This window comes from Diceros bicornis, chromosome 19, assembly GCF_020826845.1.
Source record: "Diceros bicornis minor isolate mBicDic1 chromosome 19, mDicBic1.mat.cur, whole genome shotgun sequence".
Lineage (NCBI taxonomy): Eukaryota > Metazoa > Chordata > Mammalia > Perissodactyla > Rhinocerotidae > Diceros > Diceros bicornis.
In genome coordinates, this window is record NC_080758.1 from 9637849 (window position 1) to 9650091 (window position 12243).

Sequence of the window (12243 nt, forward strand, 5' to 3'; positions counted from 1 at the left end):
ATTTTTCTCCACTGGGCTTACCAATGTCATGCGTTGTGTTATATACCGTGTCCTCTTTTGTTTATTGGCCAAGCTCCCCCTCTAGAATATAAATTCTGTTAGGAGGAGAGATTTTTGCCTGTTTTGTTTACTGTTATATCCCAATGATGGCAAAGGACACGACATATAGTAGGTGCCCAAGAAAATATTTGTTGAATGAATGAAAAGTAAGCAAACAAATCAACAAGATAATTTCAGAGCGACAAGCCCTGTGAAGATGTTGAAGTCAGGTTCTGTGACAGCGTCTGAAAGAGGGGGCAGCTCTGGGCTCAGGGCAGGAGATGTCCTTTGAGCTGGGGTGGATTCAAGCCAACATATGATTATAGAGCCCTGCTGTGGCCCAGGCACCTTTTGAGGTACCGTAGACAGGTCTGAGCCTGGACCCTGCCCTCAGAGAACTCTCATTCCAGTGGGAGAGACAGACGTTTAAAGGGACCAGTGATGCGCGCTGGGACAGGAGGTGTCCTTAGGAGGGGCAATTAACCTGGACTTGGAGGAAGAGAGGATGGTGACCAGGCAGGGCTTCGTGAGGAGAGTCAAGTGAAAGCTGAGTGCTCAATATGAAGGAGGAGTTAGGCAAAAAGGGAACTTGGCTAGTGATGGCCTTATAATAAAAAGACAGGCGTCTAGGTCTTTCCAACTCAGGGCTTCTGCTTCCTGCATGAAAATCCCTTGAGGCCCTTGTTAAGATGCACCTTCCTCGGCCTTACTCTAGAATATGTTCTAAACCACTCACTAGTGACATTTGGGACCATATTCTTTGTTGTGGATGCTGTTCTGTGCAACGTACGATGTTTAGCAGCATCCCTGGTCTCCACCCACTAGATGCCAAACCCTTCCACTGGAGTTGTGTCAACCAAAATTGTCTCTAGACATTGCTCAATGTCCCCTGGGGGCCAAATCACCCCTGATTGAGCACCGTTGTCCTAGACCTTCTAAATCAGAAACTCCTGGATGAGGGCTTTGGAATCTGCCTTTTGAACAAGCAACCCTCACGCCCACAAGTGAATCTTCTGCTCACTCCAGTTTGAGAACCTCTACTAAAAAAGCCTTGCCCAACATGTCTAACGATACAGCCAAATCAGGCTTAGAAGTTAATGTAATTTAGGAGTTCAAGGGGTGACATTGTTACTGTGGTCATTGTGATGGGCCAGCTCCTCACTCCTCATTCCCCACCACAACTGAGGCCTGACCAGTATGATCTGGGACACCTCCCACCTACACCTCCCACTCCTCAGCTACCTTGGCCCTGACCCGTGAAGAATTACCAAGGATGACTAATTCCACAAATATTTTTCTTAACAGTTCTTTGGGGCTACAGGAAACATAACTTTCCCCATCCTACTAGTCAGCCCCAACATGTTATTGTCACTGTTTGCAAAGTGCTGTTTAATCTTTTTTGTTGTTGTTGTTTAATCATTTTTAACATCCCCACATGGGAGGCAAGTGCTCATTTCTCTTTCTCATGTATATTGTTAACTCACCTACCCTCAATTACCCACGCGGCCTCCAGCCATGACCAACCCCACCCAATCCCAGCCTGATCCTTAGGCAACCAAGGCAGAGAAAACCCTACTTCATAGTTGGCAAAGTCAACAGACGGGTATTAATTCTAATTAATTCTAATTACCCAAGACACCTTTACTGAGTGTTGTGATAGGGACCATAGCTTATTGAGTAAAGCCCCATAGTCCTGCAGTCGTAGGATCAGGAGGGACAGACTTAAGGCCTGAACGGAAAGAAGACTGAGGCTGCAGTAAGTGCACCATGAATCCGCCATATTCTGTAGAAGCCCCATGCCTGTTGATTTGGTGTTTGTGTTACATTCAATCGTTTAACAAGCGTCTACTGTTTGTTAGGTGCTGGGCGTTGCCCCAAGCACAGGAGACGCTGGAAATGTATAAGGTAGGATCCCTGCCTTCAAAAAATCTTCTGTTAAAATGACATGCAAAAGACTGGGAACTAGGAAAGAGGGAATTTGGGAGCTGGACCCAGCCTTGGAGAGAATCAGGAGGGAAATACACAGGAGTAGTTGACTCTGGGCTACAGAATCTCTCCAAGCCTCACTCCAGGATTCTTTCAATTTTCCCTCCACTCTCTTCTCTTTCTCAATGGCTGGTTATATAATGGAGTGGGGGGACTTATAACATCTTTTGCAAAACCTACCTTTTAGCCAGCTACCAACACATTCTTGGACCCACACTTTTGGAGAGTTCTTTCATTAATTTGTATTCTTTCCTACTGCTGTTATTGTAGAGTATTTAGCTTGGTTATCAACAAAGAAGACTTTGGTTACCCCAGTAGGATATATAACACAATGGTACCCAGATGTTGTTCAGTGGTGTAGACATGACATTGAAAAACATTGAATCACATCCTGAAAAGGTTACTCCCTTCCAATTCTCTTTCAATCTGAGAAGTTTGGTGCTCGTGTGTCTTTTATGCCTAACACTTGCTAACTTGTATTTTTCAACCAAACCACAGATCACAGGCTCAGAAGCTTGGTAGGGGCAAGAGTACCTGACTAGACTTTTAAAAAATGGTTTGTTTTCATTGAATTCACTTTGAGGTTACCTTCTATCTTAGTGAATGATGCTGCTCTCCATTTATGGTAGCAATCTAAAATTTAATATAATGTATGGTTTTTAAAAATAAATATATTTAAGGAACGATAGAGAATAAATAATGGTTCATGGGGGGTGTGGAGATGGCAAAATGTGAGAAAGGTGGTACAGGCATGACTAGAATTTGCAAAATACTTTGCTAACCCACAGACTCCGGCACTTTTGGAAACTTCTTCCAACAGTTGGTGGCTTGGAATAATGCTATGTTTGGGTCCCCAGGGAACTTAGCATCGTAGGATCCCACACTCAAACTCTGGGATGTGTAAAGGCATGAACTGATCGGAATGATTCAACTGTATCTTCCAGAACAGTTATTCCCACATTGGCTCAACATCAGAATCACCTGGGGATTTTTTTTTTTTTGAGATAAAGAAGCATAGGCACCACCCCAGACTTACTAAATTAGATCCCAGGGTGGGGCCAGAAAACCTGAAATTTTAAAAGTTCCCAGGTGATTCTGATAAGATGCCAGGCGTGGGAACCTTCCCTGTGCAAAAGTTGAATTTTGTAACAAGCGAATCAAGTTGGTAGAATTTGTTGCATGCAAGGAACAGCCAGGACATCCATTCTTGGATTCACTCACAAGTGTTTGGAGAGCCTTTTCATTGCACCCATAGAAGTCTATAAATGCCCCATTAAAGCACATATCTAACATATTGAATTTTTTAAATTAGTTTGCCTATCTTACCAGTGGACTCCAACCCAATGCAATTAAAAGAAACATTTTCTGAGTGCCTACCTAGTGCTGGGTACTGCTCTAACTGCTCAACACTGGGGCAGCCTGGGAAATTCTTGAGCATCTCGGTTACTCTAATGCCTTCTGTATAGGTTTCAGGGCTTTTGTATTTAATCTGCCCTCCAGCAAGATTCCTCCCCCAGATCTGTCTTTCCTTTTCACTCTAAACTCAAATGTCACCTCTTTTTGCCCACCCTATCTGTCCCACTCTTTCTCCCACCCTTTGTGGAAGTTACAACCATCGTAAGTATCTTCATGTATTTGCCTGTTATCTGTCTCCCCTAATTAAAATGTAAGTTCTATTCACCTCTATATCCCCAAGTCCAACATAGTATTGGTGCTCAGTAAAAATTTGTGGACTGATTGAATACCAAGCTGACCATCTTGCAAGGAAGTGCGTACTTTAAAAATATCTTAGGCCCACCGTAGGGCTTTCATTAGATGTAGGTACATAGCATTTCAGCCTGTGTGCCTCTTTTCCAATTGATGCTGTCTTCCCCTCCCTGATGTCCTTCCCTTTTCTCCCTCATCTGTTGACTCCTTCAGATCCTCCCTTAAATACTGCCTCTTTCAGGAAGCCTTCATGGGTGGATCCCATGTGATTCAAACTTATCTAGTCTATATTTCCTCAAAACAAAGAGATTCAATATAGAGTATGATTCCGCGTATATGAGTGCATACAAGCAGGCAGAACTGATCTTGAATATTGGGATGGGGTTACCTGTGAAAGTGGGCACAAAGAGGCTTCTGGGGGGCTGGTATTGTTCTTAACCAGGGTGCTGGTTACATCAGTGTGTTCAATCTGTGAAAATAAAGTCAGCTGCATGCTTATGATTTGTGCACTTTGATACATGCACATAATGCTTCAATTAAAAAAGCAGTGTTCTCTGTAGTGCTGTGTATAATAATCAACTGGGGTGAATTAAAAAATCCCAGTGCCCAAGTCTTACCCCAGACCCATTACATCAGTCTGTGAGGGTGAGATCTAGCCATCAGTATTTTTTAAAGCCCCCAGATGATTCCAATATGTGGCCAAGTTTGAGAGCCAGTGTACCATACAATTTTGCCCTTGAGGATATAATTTATTGCCTCCTTCTTATGTCATTTAACTCATTCAGGATATCTCTCTTCCCAGTAACTGTTTTGTGAGAACTTTAAGGTGGCAGTCTCTGGTTATTTTCTCCCCTCCCATGACACCAGTACAGCATCATGTTGGTGGGGAGAACCCGACAAGAGGAAACCCCAGGTCGATCATGGAGAATGACAGGCAGAATATAAGGCAGGATGTTGGGATAGAGAATAAAGGTCAGGGACAGGGCCAACTTTAGGGTGGGGGTCAGGGAAAGCCTTTCTGAGAAGGTAACATCTGGAAGACACGAAGCTGCCAACGGGGAGCCAAGGCCTGAAATTGGAAGAGATTTCTATGCTTCCAGAACACAAAGGATGCAGCTGTCAGGGCCCAGGTTTACAGAGCCACCAGGGAGAGAGGAGCAGAAATGATGAGGAGAGGTGAGTCAGGGCTAGATCTTGGGGACGTCATCAGTCATGATATCGAATTTGAATTTGATTATTGTAGCCATTGATAAATGCTAATTCTTTATTTACATCCTGAAACACCTAGTCCATTAGAGTAGGTTTGCTCAACCAACACAGAAGAGAAAATGTCTCATTCTACTCGGTGGGAATTTGCTCTCTGAAAACAGTTGAGATGGATGACTATAAAGTTTGGGGATGCTCGGCACTGGCGCGTTTGCTTCTCAGAATAAATTCTCCAAAAGTCATTGGGCTCTCGTTTTTAAAACTATTTTGATTTGGCTAGGTATAGAATTTTGCAACAATGACTAAGCATTACGTATATTTTAATTAATTAATTAATTTATTTATTTTCCCCCAAAGCCCCAGTAGATAGTTGTATGTCATAGCTACACATCCTTCTAGTTGCTGTATGTGGGACACGGCCTCAGCATGGCTGGAGAAGCGGTGCATCGGTGAGCACCCAGAATCCTAACCCGGGCCACCAGCAGCGGAGCGCGTGCACTTAACCGCTAAGCCACGGGGCCGGCCCCATTATGTATATTTTAAACGAAACGATTGCTGAGTGGGCAGGCTGGGGACATGGGAGCTGTTCAATTTCACATATATCACATTTTCTCCCTTGGAGTTGGCTACTTGCAGTTGGTGACAGTGTTTTGCTGCTGCTGGAGAATCCAGACCAAGTCGCTGGCCTAGTAATCCGTTGCTCAACTTCATTAACCACAGGAAGACATTAAGTGAATGTAAGGACCAGAACAGCCTGGAAACCATGTGATGGGCAGCCTTTAAGTTCTGGGCTCCAGTGTATTTTATGCCACCTCAACTGTGCGTCAAGCTCTCCTTCCTGTACTCATTAGAACTGTGTGCCCAAAGGTGCTCCTCAACTTTCAGAAGCAAATAGAAAATGATATAATTCTCTCTGAGAACACCTTTCTGTCTTATCCGGAGCATGTCTTATCTATTATGATTAGGCTTTAAGCGTCTTATTGTCCTTAAAATTTCATGAGATTCTACCCCTGCTTGCTAGAATTATGTCCAAGTGACTTGTCCTGGTTGCTGTTTTCACCCATCAATACAGCTTGTCTTTTCTCCTTAATGGTTGCTGGGAAGGCCAACACGGATAAGGAACCCACAGGCTTAAAATGGTCGAATAGTCCAGGACTGTTGCAAATCTTCTTTCTAGAAGGCTTGTGTGTCTTGCTTTTGGTTCCCCAAGAAGCAGATCCCAAGATAAAGATTTGCAAGCAAGTAGTTTATTTGGGAGTTGATCCTAGAAAATTCCAGTAGGGAAGTAGGAAAGTGAATTAGGAAAGGGAAGGCAGCCAGTGTGGGGTGTGTTGTCAAGCAGGTTGTCACCATGGATAACCGGAGCTTAATCTTTCTGGGGAACACTGGGGGTCAGTGTAGATTACCCACTTCCAGGGTATCCCTCCTGAAGGGTGGGAGAGTCGGGGTATTTCTCCATCAACTCCTGCCAGTCTTTGGATGGGGGCTGCTCCTGGGCGTCCCTGCAGGCAGAAAGCCCAGGTGCTGGCAGTGAAACTGGGGTGTGAAGAAGTGGGCAGGGTGCCAGTTCAGGTGGGCACCAGGGAGGAAACGTAAGTGTAGGTTTGGAATCACAGACCTGTATTTAAAAAATACTTTCACTACTTACTAAGTCTATGACCTTGGGCAGGGTATTTAGCCTCTCTGAGCTTCAGTTTTCTCATCTTCTAAATGGGGATAATTATATTACTGATTCTGCTAGGGGCATACAGGGGCCTGTATCAGCTAATGTAAATAAAATACATGGTACAACACCTGACACATAGAAATGCCCACATTTTTAGCTTTTTCATTATTTTAAAAACATTTGTTGATTGACTATTGTTTGTAGAGTGCTTTCAGCTATATCTGAGGTCCAATCTAATCTGTACTGAGGGGTAAAACTAACATCAGCTCAATCCTCTACATTTGCAAGGGAGCCAGTTTACAGAAGCCAGTCAGGGAAGCTCAGAGCCTTATGCACAAAGTATGAAGGCAGCAGAGCACAAATGCAAGCCATTGGTGGTGGAGAGCTTCTCCCAGCGCCCTCGCTCTCCACAGGCCTCCCCTCTTACCCACTAATGGTCATCAAGCACCTGCTTCACGCCATGTGCTGGGCTGGGTGCTGGAGATGCAGCAGGGAATAAAGCACCCGCCTGGTTCTTAGGGAACTTAAAAATCTAGGGAAAGACAGGCAAATTTTAGTAATGACAACAATAGCGGTTAACATTTATGAAGCATTTGGTGCCATGCACTGTTGTAAGGACTTTACAACATGAATTTACTAATCTGTAAACCAATTTGATGACGTAAAGTGCTTTTGTTGTCCCCATTTTACATATGAGGAAACTGAGGCACAGAGAGGTTAAGTGACTTACCCAAGGTTATGGAGACAGCAAATGGGGAAGCCTGGATTCAAACCCTCCTGGTATGGTGCTGGCTCCTATGCTCAACCACCATGCATTACTCCCTCCCAGTGATGCTGTGGCCACAGTGACTGTTACATCACAAAATGTCTGGTTATCACGTTGCTTTTCCTCGTTCATACTCCGCAACTTCACAATTCTTAAACTTTAGCCTGCATATTACCTCCAACGAAGTTAAAACAGATTCCTGGGCCCCAGCTCAAGAGATCTTGACTTAGTGCATCCGGGGTGGGGTCTGAGAATGCGTGTTTCTAACAAGCTCCTGGATGAGGCTGATGCTGCAAGTCCACAGACCATACTTTGAATTGCTCGGGTTCCAACAGGGGTGATTTTTCCTCCCAAGGGACACTTGACAATGTGTCTGGAGACTATTTTGGTTGTCACAACTCAGGGGTGTGCTACTGGCATCTAGTGGGTAGAGGCCAGGGATGCTGCCAAATATCCTCCAGTGCACAGGAAAGGCCCCTGTAAACAGAGAACGATCCAGCCCCAAACGTCACTAGAGTGGAGGCTGAAGACCCGTGGAGGGCATGGCCTCACACACGTAATGTGCAGAGGAATCATCGGCAGATCTTGTTTCAAATGCAGATTCTGATCAAGTAGGTCTAGAGTGGGGCCTGAGATGCTGCATTTCTAACAGGCTCCAACAGAAGATGCTGATGCGACTGACCCAGGGACCACACTTTGAGAAGCAAAAGCAACAACATATCTTGCCTAGCCACAGGTCTTGAATCAAAGCTTAGGGTACAAAGAACTCCTAAGAAATAAAACCTGAACGTCATCCTGAATTAGTTCAGAACAAAAGTAACTCTGAGTCTAAATAATCCTCTTTCAACTGCCCCTGTAGCAAGTTTGCCCTTAAAGAAGTACACGGAGGTGGAGGGGCTCAGAGGAAGGAAACATCTGTCCCTCTCCTAGAGGCAGGTAGGGGCCCATTTAAAATGAGGAAGGACAGAGCTTGGTCAGAACTGCTTTACTTCAGTCCAGAAACATCAAGTCGAGTCTATTGTTGCCTGGAATTGTGGCTTCTTTCCAAGAGCTGCACATCGACGATGGGGTTTGCATCTGCCTGACTTTCAGGTCTGCAAATGTGAGATGAAAAAGTGGCTGTTTTTAAAATGGTTGCTCTCTTGGGAAAGGGGTATGGGAGAAAATGGACTCCCTGCGTCCAGCCCTCCAGAGATGGCACCCCAGCCCCTGTGATAAATGGCAGCATTAACAAGGTTTGGTTGAGAGGGGACCTACAGATTTATGACTTCCTGTCTCCGCCAGCAGATGTCATTATGGCTGACAGAACAGAAGGCCTTTCAAGAGCTGGCTGGGGTGGAGCTAAGAGGAGGGAAAAAAAAAATAAAATGAAAAGGCAGAAGCCAAAACTAGTGTTTGCTCAGTGGTGCTATTGTTGATACTGTCATTTTAGGGACGCAGGGAATTTTTACACTAAACCAAACATCTTGCAATATCTCTGAGGTCCAGCTTCTAAGATTTAGGCAGAAACCCTTAAAGGAAGTGCAAACTTATTAGCTTCGCTCAAATAAGAAAACCTACAGGATTTTGTTCCTTGCCTATTTGTACCTTAAAAGTTCTCTGGGATAAAGTAAATACTTTGCACTGAATAAACATACATTTTACCCTAGAATATCATTTTGATGGGTGTTTAAATATATTTATTTTACAAATTCAGCAGCCTGTTATCAAAATCAAAAATCGAAAATTCCTTTGATATACATATGAATTCACCCATTTTTAAATTACTTTATAAGATGTCTCATATTTTCTGTGCCAGAATTTTTATGCAATGAAAAATGGTATAAATTTGGCATTCATCCTTGGGACCCAAGACCCATCTTAATAAGTACAACTGCTAACACGTACTGAACGGTAATTACAGGCCACATTTTCACATTTCCCTTTTCTAATCCTCGCCTGAAGCTTTACCTTCTGTAGGTAAAGGAAGCATTTTTTTTTTCCCCGAGTTGATTCTCTTATCTAATGGACACTTGAATGTGTCTTTTGGGCTCAGGTAATCAGTACCCCAAACTGCGACCTGGAAGGAACAACCCTGGTGGCAGAAGCTGGGTTGTCGTTAGTCCTGTCATCAGCAAGTCATCCCCCATTGTGACCACATGGCCAATGTGCCTTGGCAGAAATTAAGAATCGTGGAAGACTTCAAGGAGGACAGCTACAGGGTCCCCTTTGCCCCCAGACTCTTAAAAAAACAAGAAACTCATTTCAAGCCGAAACTCATTTCAAGCCGAAACTCGATGGAGAGCCTTCTTCTATAATTAATCAATAGCTATGATGTTAATGCATATTTGTAGTGAATACCTGATTTTTGAAATAACACTGTAGGTATGAAAATGGCCACCTCATAGTCCCTTTTGCAAACCACTTTGGAGTGGCTGTATGGTGCTGTGCTTAACTAACCCAGGCTCTAGAGACTCACTCTCTGGACTCTTTTTATGGCCCTTCCCCTCATTACCTGCGTTATCCTGGGAAAGTTACTTAAGCTGTTTTCTCACCTGTAAAATGTGGGACAATAACAGCACCATTCTCTTAGCATTTTCTTAAATGAGCATCGAATGCAATGCTCATGATGTGATTAGCAAAGTGCCGGGCCCTGGGTAGGAGCTCAATAAATCAGCTATTGTTTTAATGATTAATGCTAAAATATCTTCCCTCCTTACTATTTCACGGGTAGACACACAGAGACGTAGACTGAATCACTGGCTACCCAGAAAAGAAATCCAATAATAATAACAGCATTAATTGGAGCTGTCATATATTGAATGCATATACCGAGTGCCAGGCACTGTGCTAAATGCTTTACATGCAAAATCTATAGAATTTAATCCTTACAACAACCTTCTGAGGCCACGCAATATTACTCCCACTTTACGTAGAAGGAGGCTCAGATTGGATAGTTGAAGCCAATGGTTCTGACTGTGGTGTGCGTCAGAATCAGCTGGAGGGCTCATTGAAATACAGATTGCTGACTCCTTCCCTGGAGTCTCTGATTCGGTAGATCTGGGATGAGGACCCCAATATTTTCATGTTGACAAGTTCCTAGGTGATGTTGCTGCTGCTGATCTGGGGACCACATTTGAGAACCACTGGTTTCAGCAACTTGTTCAAGGTTATACAATGAGTAAGTGGCAGAGTGAGTTTTCAAATTTAAAAGTTTGTGTGTGTATATATATATATATATATATAATATATATTTTAAATGTACTCTTAACAAATACCTATGTTACTTCAAAGTTCCCAACATCAAACTTTTGAATTAATGGTTGATGCTTGAATTCACAGAGCACAGTTGTTTGGATAGCTACTTGTTTGAATCAAATATCCTGTTCCATCATGTTCTTCATGGCACAAAACAGTTTGTGATTTCCCTAGAAAGGGAGGATTTGGGGACTATTTTAAGAAGGAGCATCAAGTCCTTATATCATCCCCATCCAACCACTGTTGAGATCCTCAGCAGTCCTGCTGGAGTGGAAGAGAATGCAAGGGCTATGACCCACCCTAGCTGGAAAATTCATTATGAGTTCCAAGATGGAGCCCACTCAAGCAAGCAGCACCTGGATGCCACCTGTGTCTGAGAGGCACAGTGTCTCCTCAGTCCCCAACCTGGGAGGACTCTCAAAACACAGCCCACCTGGACATCCGAGGGCCCTGGAGATGTCTCCAGTGAGTGTGTAAGATTCAGACTTCTCTAGTGTCCAGGGGAGCCTTTTGGTACCAGTCAGCCCAGGGACCATTGGTACAAGCTGCATTCTGGAATAATAATGGCGATGTGCTGGAGATGTGTCTGGAGGGTTTGGGAATGTAGGAGACAGACCTCCAGAAGTGCCTGGTGAGAGATGTGAATGGAGACGAAGGATTGTAGGTGTACAGCCAGGATAAATCTCCAAGTCCCTTGGTGGGTGAAGTAATCCAGTAAAGGGTCATTGATATTCTTCCTCATTCAGTTGCAAATCAAAAGAAATGGAATTCAAATACATAGGCAAGATGTACTTCAAGAAATGTAAACACTCAAGGACTTGAAGAAAATAGACGAAATGAGGAAAACAAATGGTGCCATTGACAGAGGCAGAAGCTGGTTGCTGGAAGATTGGGAATTCCTATTGCCATGGTGCACGATGGAGGAAAAGAGAACTCATTGGATTTGCTCTCAGGAGCCTGGGATTCTAGTGCTACCTCTGTAGAGAGTGGGTCGGCTGATCTTTGAGGACCCTTCCTCTTCTGACATAGGAAGATGCTATTTATTCATATATTCACTCATTCATTCATTCACTCATTCAACAAATATTTGCTGAGCACATATTACGGACCAGGTACTGTTAGAGGCAGGCCTGTGTTCTTTTTCCTGGCAGCACCTGCCGAAGCTTTGCATTCATTCTGGTTGTATACCTGGGGACGTGTGCCCAACTCTGGACCAATCACAGAAGTCAGAGGGGTGAAATACTGCTGATCCTGGGACAAATGCCCTCTCTTGGGGCTGGGGCTGCCACCTGCCTCACTTCAATCACATTGTTTAAGAGAGTTTGTTCTTCCAAGAAAAATTATGGAGTTGTTACCAGGGAGTGGGGCATAGATGTTGGACAACCAGAAACCATAAAAATTCACTATAATATCGAACTTTCTATTTTCGTGCCTCATTTTTCTCATCTGTAAAATGAAAAGGTTGAGGGGCCGGCCCGGTGGCTTAGTGGTTAAGTGTGCGCGCTCCACTACTGGTGTCCTGGGGTTCAGAACCCGGGCACACACCGACACACCGCTTCTTCAGCCATGCTGAGGCGGTGTCCCACATACAGCAACTAGAAGGATGTGCAACTATGACATACAACTATCTACTGGG